This window comes from Vombatus ursinus, unplaced genomic scaffold (genome assembly GCF_900497805.2).
Source record: "Vombatus ursinus unplaced genomic scaffold, bare-nosed wombat genome assembly UNPS02005459.1, whole genome shotgun sequence".
NCBI lineage: Eukaryota > Metazoa > Chordata > Mammalia > Diprotodontia > Vombatidae > Vombatus > Vombatus ursinus.
The window spans coordinates 15,346,100-15,362,370 of record NW_020945237.1 but is presented as its reverse complement, the minus strand read 5'-3'; the positions used below and the strand labels follow the sequence as shown (position 1 = coordinate 15,362,370).

The 16,271-nt window shown below is 38.9% G+C and overlaps 1 pseudogene; it reads left to right on the top strand.

Annotated features, from left to right (window-relative positions):
• The first annotated feature begins 12,257 nt into the window (after nucleotides 1–12,257).
• Nucleotides 12,258–13,569, top strand: LOC114032544 (annotated as a pseudogene).
• The last annotated feature ends 2,702 nt before the right edge of the window (nucleotides 13,570–16,271 follow it).

The following is a 16,271-nucleotide window of genomic DNA, read 5'->3' as shown; positions in this document are numbered from 1 at the left end:
AATATCAATAACAAATTAGAAAATGCACACTTATTTTTTAAAAGAGAATGTTCATTTTGACTACCTCCCATAATTCTACACTTGTAAAGTAAAATATTCCAGAGGAATATTTATTAATATAAAGCAATCTTTAAATGAGAGAATAATGTCAATTATTAAAGAGGTTACTGGAAGAACAAAACAATACTATTAAATATAAAGATTCTGAAAAATGACTACAAATCAGTAACATTTTCTTTCCTCTCTTGCTATGATACTCTGCCAGAGAGAGCAGCATTTGGATACAACTGCAGGAATGCAAGAAAAACTCAGCAACTCTAACCTGCTGCCTCCAGTCTTGTTAAAACAAAGCTCCAAGGTACTCTGTGCGGTCTTAATCTTATCTTTCAGGTGTCATAAAGGGAGTTGAAAGGAATTTATTTACTCTAATCCAAATATGAGCCAGGGATGAGGAAAAAAAAGAGCAAAATGGTCAAATTACAAGAATAATCTAAGAGACTTTCACTGTACTGAACTGGCTATGGGCCTGACTCACAAAAGGACTAAAGTAGTCCTGACACTAGATGCAATATGTTCACCAAAGAGCTGAAGTAGCACTGAGACTATGAGATATGCCCACAGAACTATAAACGCTCCTCTATAGAGAAAAGGCTAAATAACATCAGCAAAATACTAGAATGAATATGAGGGAGAGAGAGAGGCCCAGCCATTATTATTGGTTACTCTTTAGGGAAGTTAAAAGTGGCAGCTTCAAAGGGAAAGAGGTATTCCAGCTGGGATGCAGCACTAGGACCTTTTAGACACTTGTATTCCCAATGTGTTTTCCCTATCTGACGTTTGCCTGTCCCCTACCCACTGATGGAACAAGAGTTTGTGGGAGAGTATACTCCTGTGTAATGGGGGATTTTCCTTGTTATTCACATTTCTATTCTCTTTAACGAAATGTTTCGTCTTTAAGCTAATGTGTCCTCTGGTTTGATCTGGTTTTTTAAAAAAATTGAGCGGGGTTGTGGTTTTGAAAAGCTTTTGACTTAAAGCATTCCTTGTACTTGGAAGTAGCTTTCACAAACCCACAATGAAGGTGTTCCTGGGCCAAATCCTTCTTCTCCCATCCATAATCCATAAGTAGGCCCTTAAGAGGACAATTGTAATCATGTAATCTAAGTTTGGATAACTGGAAAATATTCTTTTATTCAGCACCATATTGGTCACAGGATGATTTTTTTTTTGCTTTAATGACTCTAGAACAGGGGTTGGGAACCTGTGGCCTGGAGGCCACACAGGGCTTTCTAGGTCCTTGTGGAGCCTTTTGACTGAGTCCAAGTTTTACAAAACAAATCCTTTTATTAAGAGAATTTGTTCTGTGAAGTTTGGATTCAGTCAAAGAGCCACACTTGAGGACCTTGAGGGCCACATGTGGCCTTGAGGCTGCAGGTTCCCCATCCCTGCTCCAGAAGATCACCTACTGAATTATACAGCAGTTTCAATCTGCACCCTACCTGGACCAAATTAAACATTTGAGTATAGAAGTATTCTTTCCCTATGCAATTTTTCATTAAAAAGAGGCTTCATACTTTTGTCATTAGTTACATTCAACGATTAAAGGTTATCATTTCCTCATTCCTTTATCTATTATATGGAACAAGGTTAGGCCAACCTAAAGTACAAGCCTTTTTATATGATATCATTTTGAACAAAGTTTCCTCTGTCATTTCTGAACCTACTGTCAAAATTCTATCCAGAAATGGAAAAGAAAGCCAGGTCACAGTAGCAAAGTAAGTCATGATTACTGGAGATTGTAAACATGCCATTTCTGAGAAAAGTGGTTGTGAGAAGGCCAGTCTAACTGCAATATCTATTCAAATAACTATTTAAGGCAGGTGGGTGGCTTAAAAGAGGCAGTTGCTTAAACTAAGAAATCAGAGAATATAGAAATTTAGATTCAAAAGGGCCCCTACAGATAAAGTGATCTACCCATCACAAAATAAATAAATAAAAGTGATGAAACTGTTGTCTAGAGAGATTAAAGTTACAGAGATGGTAACAGAGGTGGAGCTAAAACTAAGGTAGTCTAAACTTCTAGATCACTGTCCTTTGAATTATACCATAATATAATAATAATCAAGGGAGGCCGTATGATACAGGGAAAGAATATCAAACTTCTAACGGCAACCCATTAGATTCTATATCTATCTTACCACCTACTTCCTGTGTGACCTTAGGTAAGTCTTATACCCTCCCTAGGGATTAGTTCATCACTTTTTTTAGCCACTAAACAGCTGTAAAATGATGGCATTGGACTGAAATAACTTTTAAGGTGCCTAACAGCTCCAGATCTATGCACCCATAAACCTCCACCTTTAGATTCTGAGACACACATAGAATATGCAGAATTACAAAGGGAACTTTTACTAAAACATTTGTTCTGGGGGGAAATGGTAGATTTGGAAACCATGTCAGAGAATATGTGGCTATAGTGTAGCCTTTTTCAGGATCCTCTTCCAAAGGGGATTCATTTCCTCCTCACCATGATCAATAAGAAAAGGGCAAAGAGTTTTTGCTCTGAATCTGTAAATATAAGAGACTTAGGTTAGTCAGTGAATCAACAAGCAATTATTAAATATCAATTAGGTTGTCTGATGAGTGAATCCTTGAGAAAGTTGATGAATTTCCCTTCACTATAGGCTTTCAAGAAACTGGGCAAAAACTTTAATAAGTTCTGTGTAGAAAATTTTATGAAAATGCACTGCACCTGGGGAATGGTCCAAGTGGTTCAGGAAATCCATTCAATCCTACTAGGATTCTATGAGCTGCACAATCCTATCAAGGTTATCACTAACTAGTTTAGGGACATGCTGGGGCATTTCAGAGTAAATGAAAAGTGGGTCTCTGAATTAAAAAAAAAGTCTAAACCTAGTTTTGTATCTGACACATTGGCTATGTGACTCCAGGCAAGGTCTAGATAACTCTCTTAAGATGATAAGGTTCAGAGCAGATGCTGAAGTACAATGAAATTACAGATCTAGCTTTAAAAATGAATTATAACTCATTTTGAAGTCTTATCAATATAATCAATAGAACTGAGGATGGGGAACAAATCCCTTCCCAAAGATTTTAGTGATATGGATATGTTATAACAGATTTGCCCCCAGGCAGCTCTGTATATTTGAAATTATATACTCTCCAAAAGAGCCTAATCCATCCCATCAAAAGAAGAAAAGGAAATATTTTTGTCCAGTTCATGGACCATGTGACTTGTGAACATTTATCTTACATGAATTATTGAATACAACCTTTAAAATAAGAATTTACCCAAGACTAAGCAGTCAGGTGGGAATACATAGACTAATTATCTCACCTGTTCTTTCTACTCCCAACTTAGGTAATTTTGAATCTTTGTAGCTGAACTACAAATATGCTATAGAATAGGATAGGTGATTGGATTCTCTGACAAAGCAATTTGTGGGAGGCATGAAATGCCTGGAAAGAGAAAGAGGACAGTGGGAAACACTCATGAGCCCAGTGTAAACTTCTGAGAGCTAGACCAAATTTTGGTGGGCCTAACCACTTGGGACAACTCTATGCGGATGGTTTATTCTTCCAATTTCAGCATTTAGATATTAGGCAGGCAAGGAAGGAAGAGCATGAGAGAGAGAGAGAGAGATTTTAATTTTCCTATGTTCATACTATGCCACATATGATCATGCTTTAGTACATATTCTATGAAGAAAAGATGTATGTCATTGAATTTGTGGTGATGACAGAAGAAAACCAAAAAAGAGAAGAAACTGGAAATGGAAGATAACTAGAGCATCGTAACAAAAAATTGACTTGACTTTATTTTTTCCCTAAATACTCCCAATTTTCCCAATATCTAGCCTTCATCTAGTTCCCTGAATGCCTCACACATGATTACCCTGAGTGGCTTCTAGACTATAAAGAACACACATTTGGAAGACACTCAAAAGTCACTTAAATAAAGAAATATTCTAAGTAGCATTTAGAAGTGGTTAATACCGTGCAAGTAACTTGCCCAGGGTCACATGGCCAATATGTGTCACGGGGACCTGAATCCAGGTGGTCTTGGGGCTCTGAGGCCAGTTTTCTATCCACTGTGACAAAGCCACCTCTCAATACCCCAGATGATGGTAATACTTGGTGCATACTAAATGCTTAATTAATGGTCATTGGCCGAGTTGTATTTGATTTCTTGAGTATTGTAAAATTAGCTATTAATATAGCAAGGTATTAGGCAAAGGGCATTGGACTGGGAGGCCAGACACCTGAGTTCTTATCTTTAATCTATCATTACTTAGCTGACATGATTTTGAGTGAGTTAATTCATCTCCTGGGGTTTAAGTCTGCTCATCTGTAAAATGAGTGAATTGGAATCAGTGACATCTTAGGTCCCCTTCCAGCTCTGAAATTTAGAGCCTATGATTCTTTGAGAAAAGGCCTTCACTAGAATTTAACCAAGTTCCACATCCAAGCATGTGGAGTAGTGTGTACATTCACTCTTGCTTTCAAATATTTCCATTTGTCCAGACACCCTCCTGATTCTCCCTTGGTGGGCGTGGGTTGGGGTAAAGAACCCCTCCTCTCATTTACTCTCTCTTCTTTCTTCCTTGCAGAGCAATGAGAGAAATGATTATTTTTCTCTTGTATTAACAACCAAATATTAAATTAGGATTAAGGTTTTTCCTTTCTATTTCCTCATTCAGGGACCAGCCCCTATAGGTCATTCAGTCAGTGTCTGAAGGACATTGCTGATAGATGAGATTGCCCAAATTCTCTGGATATGTGCTTCCCAATCTTGGGAGGGACCCACCCAACTAGAAGACATTACAAACAGAATCCAATAAGCAAGTTCTTACCCTAGGAAATTAAGTCCCTATCCTTGGAACCTTCTATTAGAATTTAGGGTGACTTGATTTGTGAAAGAGAAAACCAACTAGAATGTTCTGGATAGAGATGGATTCCTTTGCCCAAATTGCTGGAGATGGTTGAGTCTCATGTTCAAACCATGTTCTCAGAAGGAGGAGCTGAAGACTTTTAGCTCACCTTCCCATTTGAAAGTCCACTCTTCATTAATTGTTCACCAATCAGGGTTGATTTTTCACCTTTCCAAGTGCCTCCTTTTCTAAGGTATTTAAGCATCCAGGGATCTCCATGGTTTTGTCTTTGGTTACCGAGAGAGAGACCACTGACCATCAATTTACTATTTGTTAGCCTAATTAATAAAGTGATTATCAATTACCCAGAAACTCTGTCTCTTGTGCTTTTCATTCATCTCAACAAGAAATAAGGGCCTACACCAATGACTTACCTTGCCAGTTAGTTTGCACATTTAATCATGCAACTTTGTGAACAGCAAAACATTACGAGGAGTAGCGGAGCAAGACCAAAAATGTATTACCTGCTAAGTAGGCCTATTTTGAAAGGAGCCTTCCGAACATGAATTCTAATTAGTTTGTGCAGTCATCTCCCAAGAGGCAGATGCTCCTCCACAAAAGCAGGGATGACAGGACAGAATCTTTATCCCACAGTAAAATCTGTGGTACTTTTGGACAGATTGGGACTGAAATGGTGATTTCACCAGGGCAGGAAACTCCAGGTAAGGAACTCTATGGACCAATGCAGCCCACTCCTTATCTGCAACTTACAACTTCTGGAAGCTTCCTAGGACTCTGACAGGATCACAGACCCTCTGGGCCCAGGGTCACAGAGCCACTAGGCATCAGAGGACAGACGTGATCTTTGGTGGCCCTGGGCTCCAGGGCCAGCTCTTGATCCACTATGCCAAATGACCCTAGATGATGGTAATGCTTGGTGAATACTAAGTGCTTACTGAATGCTTGTTGGCCAATTGTTAGGAAAAATGCGAACTTCTGGGCCTATCAGCAAAGTAAATCTCATAATTTAGTTATCATGCATTTCAAAACTTGAACTTGTGTCTGGGAGCTCTCTGTTTGCCAGTCAAGATTTTTAAAAATCCGTCTATGTATACCAAACTTCACTAGATACTATAGACTAATTAAACAATGAGACAGTCTTTATTAATTGTTCAACTAATAAACATATATTAACCATATATGATAGGTACTATGCTAGGCTCTGGTGATACAAAGAAAAAATTAAATAATCCCTGACCTCAAAAAACTTACATTCTATAAGGGAAGATTCTATGTACACATAAAGGCATGTATAATATATAGGCAAAATAAATGGAAGGTAATTTGAGGGCATTAGTGGGGGAATCAGGAAAGATCATACTGGAGCTAAATTTTGAAGAAAACCAGAGATTCTGAGAGGTAGAGGTGAGGGGCAAGTGCATCCAGCCAGGAGGGGGGTGCCTTATTTTAAGGCACAGAGGCAAAAATAGATTTCCACGTGTGAGGAACAGCAAGAGACCGTGTAGCTAGACTGTGCAGTGCATGAATACAGGGTGACATTGGAAAGTTAGGTTGCAGCCAAGCTGTGAAAGGTTTTAAATGCCCAAGAAAGTTTACATTTGATTTTAGAAATAATATGAAGCCACTAGAGCTCCATGAATTTAGGAGGATCACTTTGACAGCTCTGTGAAAGCTGCATTGAAGGGGGCGGGGAGAGACTTAAAGCATGTGATTCCCCTAAACTCTGGAGTCATTTAGGACTTTAGAAAGGAAGATCATAGGGTCATAGATTGAGAGTTGGACGGGGCCACAGAGCCCATCTGACCTGATCCTCTCATTAAAGATGAGGAAACTGGGTTCCAGAGATTAACTTGCCCAAAATAAATGACAGAGACAGGATTTGAACCCACATATTTCAGTGTTTTCTCCATTGTACTACAATGGGGGGAGAATTCCTAGAAGGGCTACAGCTTAGTGGAGCCACTCCTGCTTGTTAAAGCAGGTAGATGACACAGTGGAGAAAGTGCTGGATGCGGAATCAGGAAAATCGATGTTACACACTACCTGAGACACTTAAAGGTTATGTGAAGATCAAATGATATAATATTTGTAAAGCACTTGCCAAATCCTAAGGTACTAAATAAATGTTAGCTGTTATTATTATCACTGTTACAATAAGCACGTCATTACTGGCTCCCAAGCCTTATAATATGATCACTCTACTATTGTTTTTTTGGTGGTGTTATAGTTATTGTCCTTCTTTCTTCAAGAAAGGGCATCTTGGAAGAAGTCCTGGTTTGTGCTGCGGTAAAAATCTTGTTAACTTGGAACACTTTAGGGAACAAACCACTAACTCCCAATGTTCCAATTAAGCGCTTCTCTGAAATGAGAGGAATCGCTGAAAATTTTAGAAGTACTTAGAAGTTATACTACAAAGTTAACACAACACAGTGTAGCTTTTAAAGGGTATACACTTGGTAACTGTTTACTAAAAAGTTCCCATTTTAAACTCTGTACAACATTTAAACTCCGGTCAAGTACCCATCAGCCACATTGACTCGGCCAAATACATCCATGCTGAATGAGCTTTATGCTGATACTATCCTGAAGACACTGTTCATTGCTATTTACAATCATTAGGTTAAATAGTTTTTCAGGGAGGCATACTGGGAAAGCAGCTATCCTGGTTAACAAGAGAACATAAAAAGCCGGCATTAGTAGTTTTGCATCTGAAGGAGAATTAATGAAGCTCTTCTGTCACAATTTTCTCCTTTAGGTAAATGAGAACTGCTCCTGCACTTTGGCTGGAATAAAGAGCCTAATTGATGCTACTCTTAGAGTATTATCCAGCATCAGAGACAGGTACAGGAAAAGGCCACTCTGTCTTACTAACCCAGAACACAGAAAGCAGGAAATGAGAGAAAAAAGTGGGGCCAAGGAACATGAGTGAAAATGCTAAGTTCTCAAGTTACAGAATAAATGGGATTTTCCTAAAGCACAGAGCTGACCATGTCACTTTTTTGATGAAACGACACAGTCTCCCTAGGGCTTCCAGGATAAAACTGCTCTGTTTGTCATTTCAAGACCTTCACAGTGTGTTTCCAGCCTTCCTTTCTAGGCTTCTCATGCTCCTTCACACTCTATACTCTCCAGGCAAACTGGCTTACTTGTGGTTCCTTGCATACAAGCCATCTCCTATGTTCAGTGCCTTTGCCCTGGCTTTCCTTTATGCCTGAAGTCTGCTTCCTCCTTATCTCCACTTCTTGGGATCCCATATCTCACTTCAAAGCTCAGTTTAAGTACCACATCCTATATGAGGCCTTTCCTCCTTTCTCCAACTATGAGCACCCCCTGAAATTACTCTGGATTGATTTGTGCTTATTCTGCATTTGGCTTACAATTGTTTCCCTTGATAGAATGTAAGTTCCTTGAGGTCAAGAATGATTTCCGTTTTGTCTCTCTATACCCTGCGAATAACATAGTACCGAGCACATAGTAGGTGCTTAAACAGTATTTATTAACTAACAGCAATTCATACTTCTTCATGCCACAAAAACACAAAAAATGTTTCTGAATCTTGACAGACAAGACTTTTTTTCAAGAAATGAGCAAGAACTGGTACCTATAAGGCAGCTGAACTCATGTATAATACCAGTCAAAATACCAGTTTTATAAGTAAAATACAGGGCCACTAGAAAATGAAGGCCAAAATGATGATGATGATGATGATAATCCTTGTTATCATTATTGTGCATTTTATTTAGATATTTCTCCAAGTGGGTGGGAACACTGTGCAAACATTTGTCTAATCAAATGATCAAGGGAAGACCCTTTGACACTTGGAAGATACTCATGCCCACAGGAGACATTCATTCACTAAATATGAGCTGATGAGGAGGAAGGGGTGGGTATTTTCTCCATTTTCAAAGCTGGGGAAACTGGCAGAATGACTAGAACTCATCCTAGGAGTTATCTAGTCTCCCCAATATATCACATACTTGATGATGCATAAATGACTTAAGATATTACCAGGTATTATATTATAACATATATTATAATTATATTATAAGATATTATCAAACAATGCTGATACTTGTACCCCTTAAAAAGGCTGTCAAGGAAATTGTACTCTTCATTTTCAGCTCTACTTTTAAGCCCTACAATATGGACAATACATGATTTGGATTAAAGCTCATTGAGAAAACATGGTCATCCTCTTCAAGTTACTCCTTTAAGAATCTGGGCACTGATCCAATGTAATTCCTCCATTTAATATTTGATTCATTTGTGAACATGACCTACCTTGTAATTGTAAAAGTAATCTTCTGAGTTCTTCATTCTCCTCTATGAAAGTCATTTTTGACACAAACTAACTTTCACAACATGATCAGATACATCTTAGGGATAAATTATGTTTTATGGTTATAGAAGTTAGCACTGTTACAACACAAAATGGTTTTTAGGATACATGAAGTATAGAAGGAAGGCATCAGCCAACAGGAGCAAAGCCAAAGGAGCAAAGTTCAGTAAGTCAAAATATTTTGTCATGGAAATTTTTTAGAGCACAGTACATATCAATAGAAGGAAATGCAAGTTTATAACAACTGCTTATTTCTTGGTAAGTGGAGGAAGGTGGAGATTCTTCCTAGACCTAGTCTAGTACATGTTGTTTTGAGTGAAGAAGACTTTTACCCCTGAATACGTCTGAGTAGTGGTGGCAGGAAAGAGAGAGACAAATAGAGACAAACAGACAGAGATACAGAGTCAGAGAGAGAGACCCACAGACTGAAAATATTAAAGATGCAGCCCATGCCAGCCGGTGGAAAGAATCTGCTCCCATCCACATAGTAGGGAAATACATAAAATCTTCTCCCACACACAGGTTTCTGCCATTTTCCTTATGGATGTATCTATTAGATGATCTGGGTGTTGTAAAAACCCCATTACATTTGCTTATTCAGCACTAAGTATCCTGCTTGGCACATAATAATGACTTAATACAGTTATCCCTTCCACATCATGACTTACTCCATGTTTTGATATATTGCAGGTCTGTATAAGAAATTAAATGGGAACTTTTGGGGAGTTTTGCAGATGTCACAGACAACATGCAAAGGCCAGCAGATGACACAGAAATTTTAGAAATGCATAAATATATGTATAGTATTGCATAATATCAACATATTTTATTTTTAATACCATAATTATTCAGACTTCTTCTCTGGTATAAAGGGAGAGCCAGAAAATTCACATAGATTTTCCAGATGAAAGGGGCACCTTGCCCTTAATCCCCACAATGTGGAAGGGATAACTAAATGTCATTGACACTGAACTGTTAACAAGCATTCTATTAATTTAGTCATTCAACCAGCTCTCAATCTATCAGACTGTATTATCATCTACTCCATATCTCTCTATCTTCTCCACAAGAATAGGTTTTTTTATCAAAAACTTTGGTAAAATCTAAGCAAACTATACCTACAGCATTCCCTCTCATCTAACGAGTTTCATAGGGTATTTAGTGTTTAAATTACCTGTCCAGGCCCATATAACCATTATGTGTAGGAGACAAAATCTTAGCAAAAAAAGGAAATAAGGGGGCAGCTAGGTGATGCAATGGAGACAGCACTGGCTCTGGAGTCAAGAGGACCTGAGTTCAAATCAGGCCTCAGACACTTGACACTTACTAGCTGTGATCCTGGGCAAGTCACTTAATCCCACTGACTAGCCAAAAAAAAAAAGAAAATAAGGTTAGCCCATCATGACCTGCTCTTGAGGAAGTCACGTTTATTCTTTGTAATCAGTGATTCTATTTCTAGATGTTGGCTACCCATTTCTTTAATGATCCTTTCTAGAATTTTCTCCAGAATTGAAATCAAGTTCACCAGCCTATAGTTTCCAGACTTGGCTCTCTTTTCTTTTTTGAAAACTGGGACATTTACCCATCTCCAGTCTTGTGGCCCCTCTCCCATTTCCTACAACTTTTCAACCAAGACAGATGATGATTCAGCAATCACATCTACTGGGTCTTTGAGGACACAGGGATGTAGCTCACCTGGGCCAGGTGACTCGAATTCACGAAGAATATCTAGGTGCTAAATTTCTAGTTCTTTATGTATCTTTCTATCTCCTTCTTTATCTAACTCCCTGTTAATAATTTTTTCTCATTTCATGTGTTAAGATCATTCTTTTTTTCTGAGAAAAGAGAAACAAAATAAATTCCTTGTGCAACCTCTTTCACTGGAATTGTTTTTCTTTGAGTCTTCAGAATTTTATCTTCCATTCCCCTGGGCTGACTTCCTCAAAGCATTTTAATTCACAGGATCTTCCCTATCTTTCCTCTGAATATTTTAAACCTAGCCTAAGGCACAAGTCACACTATTCAATGATTTTTTTTCTTTTCCTCAATCACAAACTCTAGGACAGAGTGGTCATATGCCCTCAAAATTCCCATCATTTCTGCAGAAAGTTCCATTGATTATAGAGAATAAGATCCAAGAAAGAATTTCCCTTTGTTGGTTCCTATACCTTTAAAGGATGAAATTGTCACTAAGACCAGTTAAATTGAGTGAACTAGTATTTATTAAGCACTAACCATGTGTCAAAATGTTATTAATTTGCTTTTGGCAAAGAGAGAGTGCCAACAGATATATGGATAAGTTGAAGTTTCCTATCACTCTGATATCATGTTTCTCTGCCAGGCTTGTGATCTGTTCTCCAAATTCCTCTTCTATTTCATCTTTGCTTTTCCTCTGAGTATCATCTCTCTCCGCCACCCATGGTGTGTCGGATTCTCCAAAACCAAGAATCACTTCTGATTCTCTCTTCCTGGTTGTTCACCCAAATACTCTCCATCATGTTTTCCCCACTCTGATTCCTGGATTTCCTTACATGAGGGTAGTTTCTTAATATACAATGCTATGCTTTCCTCTTCACTTATTCTCTTATTTCTGAATGTTACACCCATCCAGAAACAAATGGTAGCTAGATACTCAAGGATGAAGTAAAGGACAAGCTTCTGAGTTCACTTTTTTTTTTAAAAAAAAATGGTATTTTGTTGTCTCTGCTAGTGGTCCCCTGGGGACCTTAGGGACCTATCTGGCCAAGCTCTAAGTACTCCCTGGGATCTGCTTCAGCTGCCTTTACGGATGTTGGAACAAAGTGTTCTCATTCATCTATTCTGCAGGGAAATGTCTTCACATGCTTGGGGTAGACATTCTCCCAAGTCACCGAAGGCTTTGAGGTCTGTCAGTTACTTTCAACCTGGTTTAGCCCACCTGCAAAGACAATTTACCAGGGTGCGGCCACTACGCATGCTACAGCTTCTTGAAGCCACATATGTCAGTTCTTCCAAAATGTGGTGATATGAACTTTTTGGTGTTTGTGGCCTCCTGATAGTCACTCAGTAGACATGTCAACTCAGTGTACTCTGGCAGCAAGAAAGCCAATCAAATCCTGAGGATTCAGAAGTGAGCTAAGTTGTTCCCAGAAGAGATTAAACCTGGCAACCTGAAGCGGGAATGCAATGAGGAGATACATGACCTGGAAGCGGTCCAGGAGATTTTTTACAACTCGGGAAGAAACATTAGCTAACTTGTCAAAGTATGTGGATGGAGACCTGTAGATCCCCATCCCTACCATAATGGGACCTGCATTGACAGTATTGGTAGCATTCAGTGTATCTGCAAAGAGTGGGAAGGATGCCTTTGTGGATATGAGGTAAACTATACCAACTGCTCCATAACCAATGGTGGCTATGCTCATTGCTGCATTGAGGACCTCAAGAATCAGCCATATCATTGCAGCTGTGCCCCTGGATAACAGGAGTGTGACAACCCTATGGAATGTAAACCTGTTGCAAATTTTCCACGTGGGAAACTAAAGGTGAATTATCCAATGCCAAATTTTGAAAAATTACAAATCTGAATCTTGGTGGAGAGACCAGTCAACAAAAGTGACAGCCCATGGCTAGTGATACTGTTAGACTCCAGGTCAAAGTTAAAGTGTGGGAGTGTCCTTATTCATTCTTCCTGGGTGCTGACTGAAGCCCACTGTGTGGACCATCCAAAATATCTTACAGTAGACTTGGTGAATACAACATCTCGCAGTATGAGAATTCAAAGATGGATTTTAACATACAGGAAACTATCGTGCACCCAAACTATACCAAAAGTGCCTCAGACAATGATATTGCACCACTTTACTGGGACAAGCCCATTGTGTTCTCCAAATAAACCCTACCCATTTGTCTTCCCAACTTGGCACTGGTCCATCAAGAGCTCATAAAGGTGGGAGGGAAACGTTGGAAACAGGCTGGGGCCATCAATTTGAAGAGTGCAAGAACTGTACCTATAACCTCAGATTCATCATAATCTCCCTGGCTTCTTATGTTGAATGCTCTCAAACCATGCAAAATAGTGTCTCAGCAAATACACCCTGCACAGAAATCCTTGGTGACAAGCAGGATGGTTGTGAGGGGCATAGTAGGGGGCCCACGGTCACTGAATTCTGGGGTACATGGTTCCTAGTGGTCCTGATGAGCAGAGGAGAGAGCTGTGGGAGACCAGACAGTTTTGGCATCTACACCAAAGTCAGCCAGTATCTAGACTGGATGTATGGCCACATCAAAGCAAAAGAAATATCAACAAAGAGTGAGTCAGTATTTTCAGTCTCCTGAAGGACTCAGTGGAGTTCAGAGCCCAAAGTGATATATAGGGCCATCCACTGGCATTAAATAGAGTGCAAAGCTTGCCCACAGCCACCCTCATGTGTGTCATTATTTTCCCCTTAGGCTGTGATGGCTATATAGATGGAGAGGAGATGCCCAATAGAAAAGAAGACATAGACCTACCTCTCCTCGAGCTTGCCATCTAGTCATGGCAGACATAGCATCTGCCTACACATGCAACATTCCAGACAGTACCTTTGACCTGGTTCTCCCTCATGCCTAGAATTTTCTCACTCCTTTCTTCTTCCTCTTGACATCCCTGGCTTTTTTCAAGACTCGGATTAAATACTATCTGTACATATCTTATTGTCCCTATTTATTTACATGTTGTCACCTCCCAAGGAGCCCTCCACTAGTATGTAAGCTCCTTGAAGGCAGGGATTGTTTTTGTGTTTTTTCCTTTCTTTGTATCCCCACCACCCAGCACAGTGCCTCAAGGATAGTCAGATAATAATAGATATTAGTTAGCTTCATAAATGCTTTGTTGATGGAAAAAAAGATATTTGGTAGAATTGATTATCCATTTTCAATATGACATTAGTCAATTGCCTCTAGCTAATTACCTTTATGAGTGACAGCATGGTATAGTGGATAGTGAATTGACTTCAGAGTTAGGAAGACTTGGGTTCATGTGCTACTGACACATAATGGTTCTGCCACTGATCCTAATGGAGTCACTTAACCTCTAAAAGCCCCCTAAGGGGCAAAGCAGGTGCTGACCTCCTTTGATAGAGGGAGTCCTTTCCAGGTGCCCCCAGTGTTGGTGAAATCATAAGTCTAGTCCAAAACAACAAAAACCACCCTTGTATCATCTCCATTCGCTCTTCCTCAACTTCCATTCTGGAATTCTATTCATGCCAAACCTTCTAGAAAACAAACAAAACACAAGCAAATAAGTAAAACAGCCCTTCTGCTGAGTGGCCAATTTTCAACAAGTAATACCAACAACGATAGTGTCTCTGGTTCAGGTGTAATACTTCTGACTTAAAAAGTAATAACATGGCAGGGAGAGGAATGCAATTTCAACAAATTATGCGTTTTGTTCAGGCACCAGAGATAATAATAGCATCAGATTATTGTGGAGATCAAATGAGACAATGTATATAAAGATGCTTTGAAAAAAAAATTTTTAGTTCTTTGTTGCTTTGTAGCTTTGCACTCCATTTGTCTAATATCTTTAGTTCTTTGTTACTTTCTTAACTTTGTTGTGCTTTAAAATATGCAGTTCACAGGTTACATGTGAGACAGATGGTTCAGGTGTGGGGGCACTAAGGATGTGCTTGCTGGGCATATTCAGAAAACATCCTGACAGCTTTAAGGGGATGCAAATATTTCTGCTTTCCTTCTTAAAAATCAGCCAAAGCACTTCCACCATTAGAGCCACATATCTAAGACTCCAAAGCTGTGTTATTTCTGAAATGGGAAAAGCAAATTGTAAGGAACAGGAATAGGAAGGTCACTAAAGAAATATCACAGGATATCTTAAAATGTAGCAAATAATTACAATCCAAACTAATACCTTTGAAGCATTTTAATCTCTTTTTAAATTCTAATGTTAATAAATAGCAAATAAAACAAGCATTTCTATAAACATAGAACATGAAGCTGCAAATATTTGTTCTATACTACTTGCTTTTAAACATTCACGCAATAAATTTAATATATAACTTTCAAAGCTATCCTACTTCTCTGTGATTCCTTCTGTCCTTCCTTTTATTCATTTCTGTGCATTTTAAGAAAACACATGCTTCAATGATTCTCTTTTCTTTCTTTTTTAAAGCATTTTTAAACAACAGATTTATATTTCCAATTGCTTCTTGTTCAGGATGATATTAAAATTAATTTTCATTACTTAAGTCACAAGCCATTGACACAAAGAAGTGACTAAAGTCATGCTGGGCAGCAAAGAGAGCCCAAAAGGAATGACAGATCTTCTGAGGATAACTGAGACTTTGTGAGAGAGGACTGCCTGCATCTGCTTTCAAAGATGCTCATGAAACCAGCTCAACGACTAACTGGAGAGAGAATGGAAGAGAAGCATGGAGAAAGATTCCTTTTGGATGCAAACATCCTCTTACTATTGTCATAATAATAATGATAATTTGGTGGGAGGGTGGGGTTCCGATCTTTGATTTCATGACTGCAGGAAACTTTCAGCAACTATCTGACAACTCATAGTCTTGAGGCAGTGAGGTGGTACAGGGGATGGGCCTGGAATCAAGAAGACATGAGTTCAAGTCTGGCCCCAGACACTTAGTAGCTGTGTGACCCTGGGCAAGTCACTTAACACTATTCATCTGTTTCCTCATCTGTAGAATGATCTGTAGGAGAAAATGGCAAACCACTCCAGTATCTTTGCCAAGATAACACCAAAATGGGGTCATGAAGAGTCAGACATGACTAACATGACTGAATAACAAATAATTTTAGAATGGAACCTGGGGCACTTAGAGCTTAAGTGACATGCCACAGGGTACATAGTCAGTATGTATCAAAGGTGAGACATGATACCAATTCTTCTTAACTTTGAGACAGGCTCTCTATTGGGTCCCTCATACTGTTTCTCAATATCACTATTTAACCTTTATAGTTTATAGTATTTTAGATCTCCACTAAAGACTTCCATAGACTTTGATGCTTTACAGTGGAAT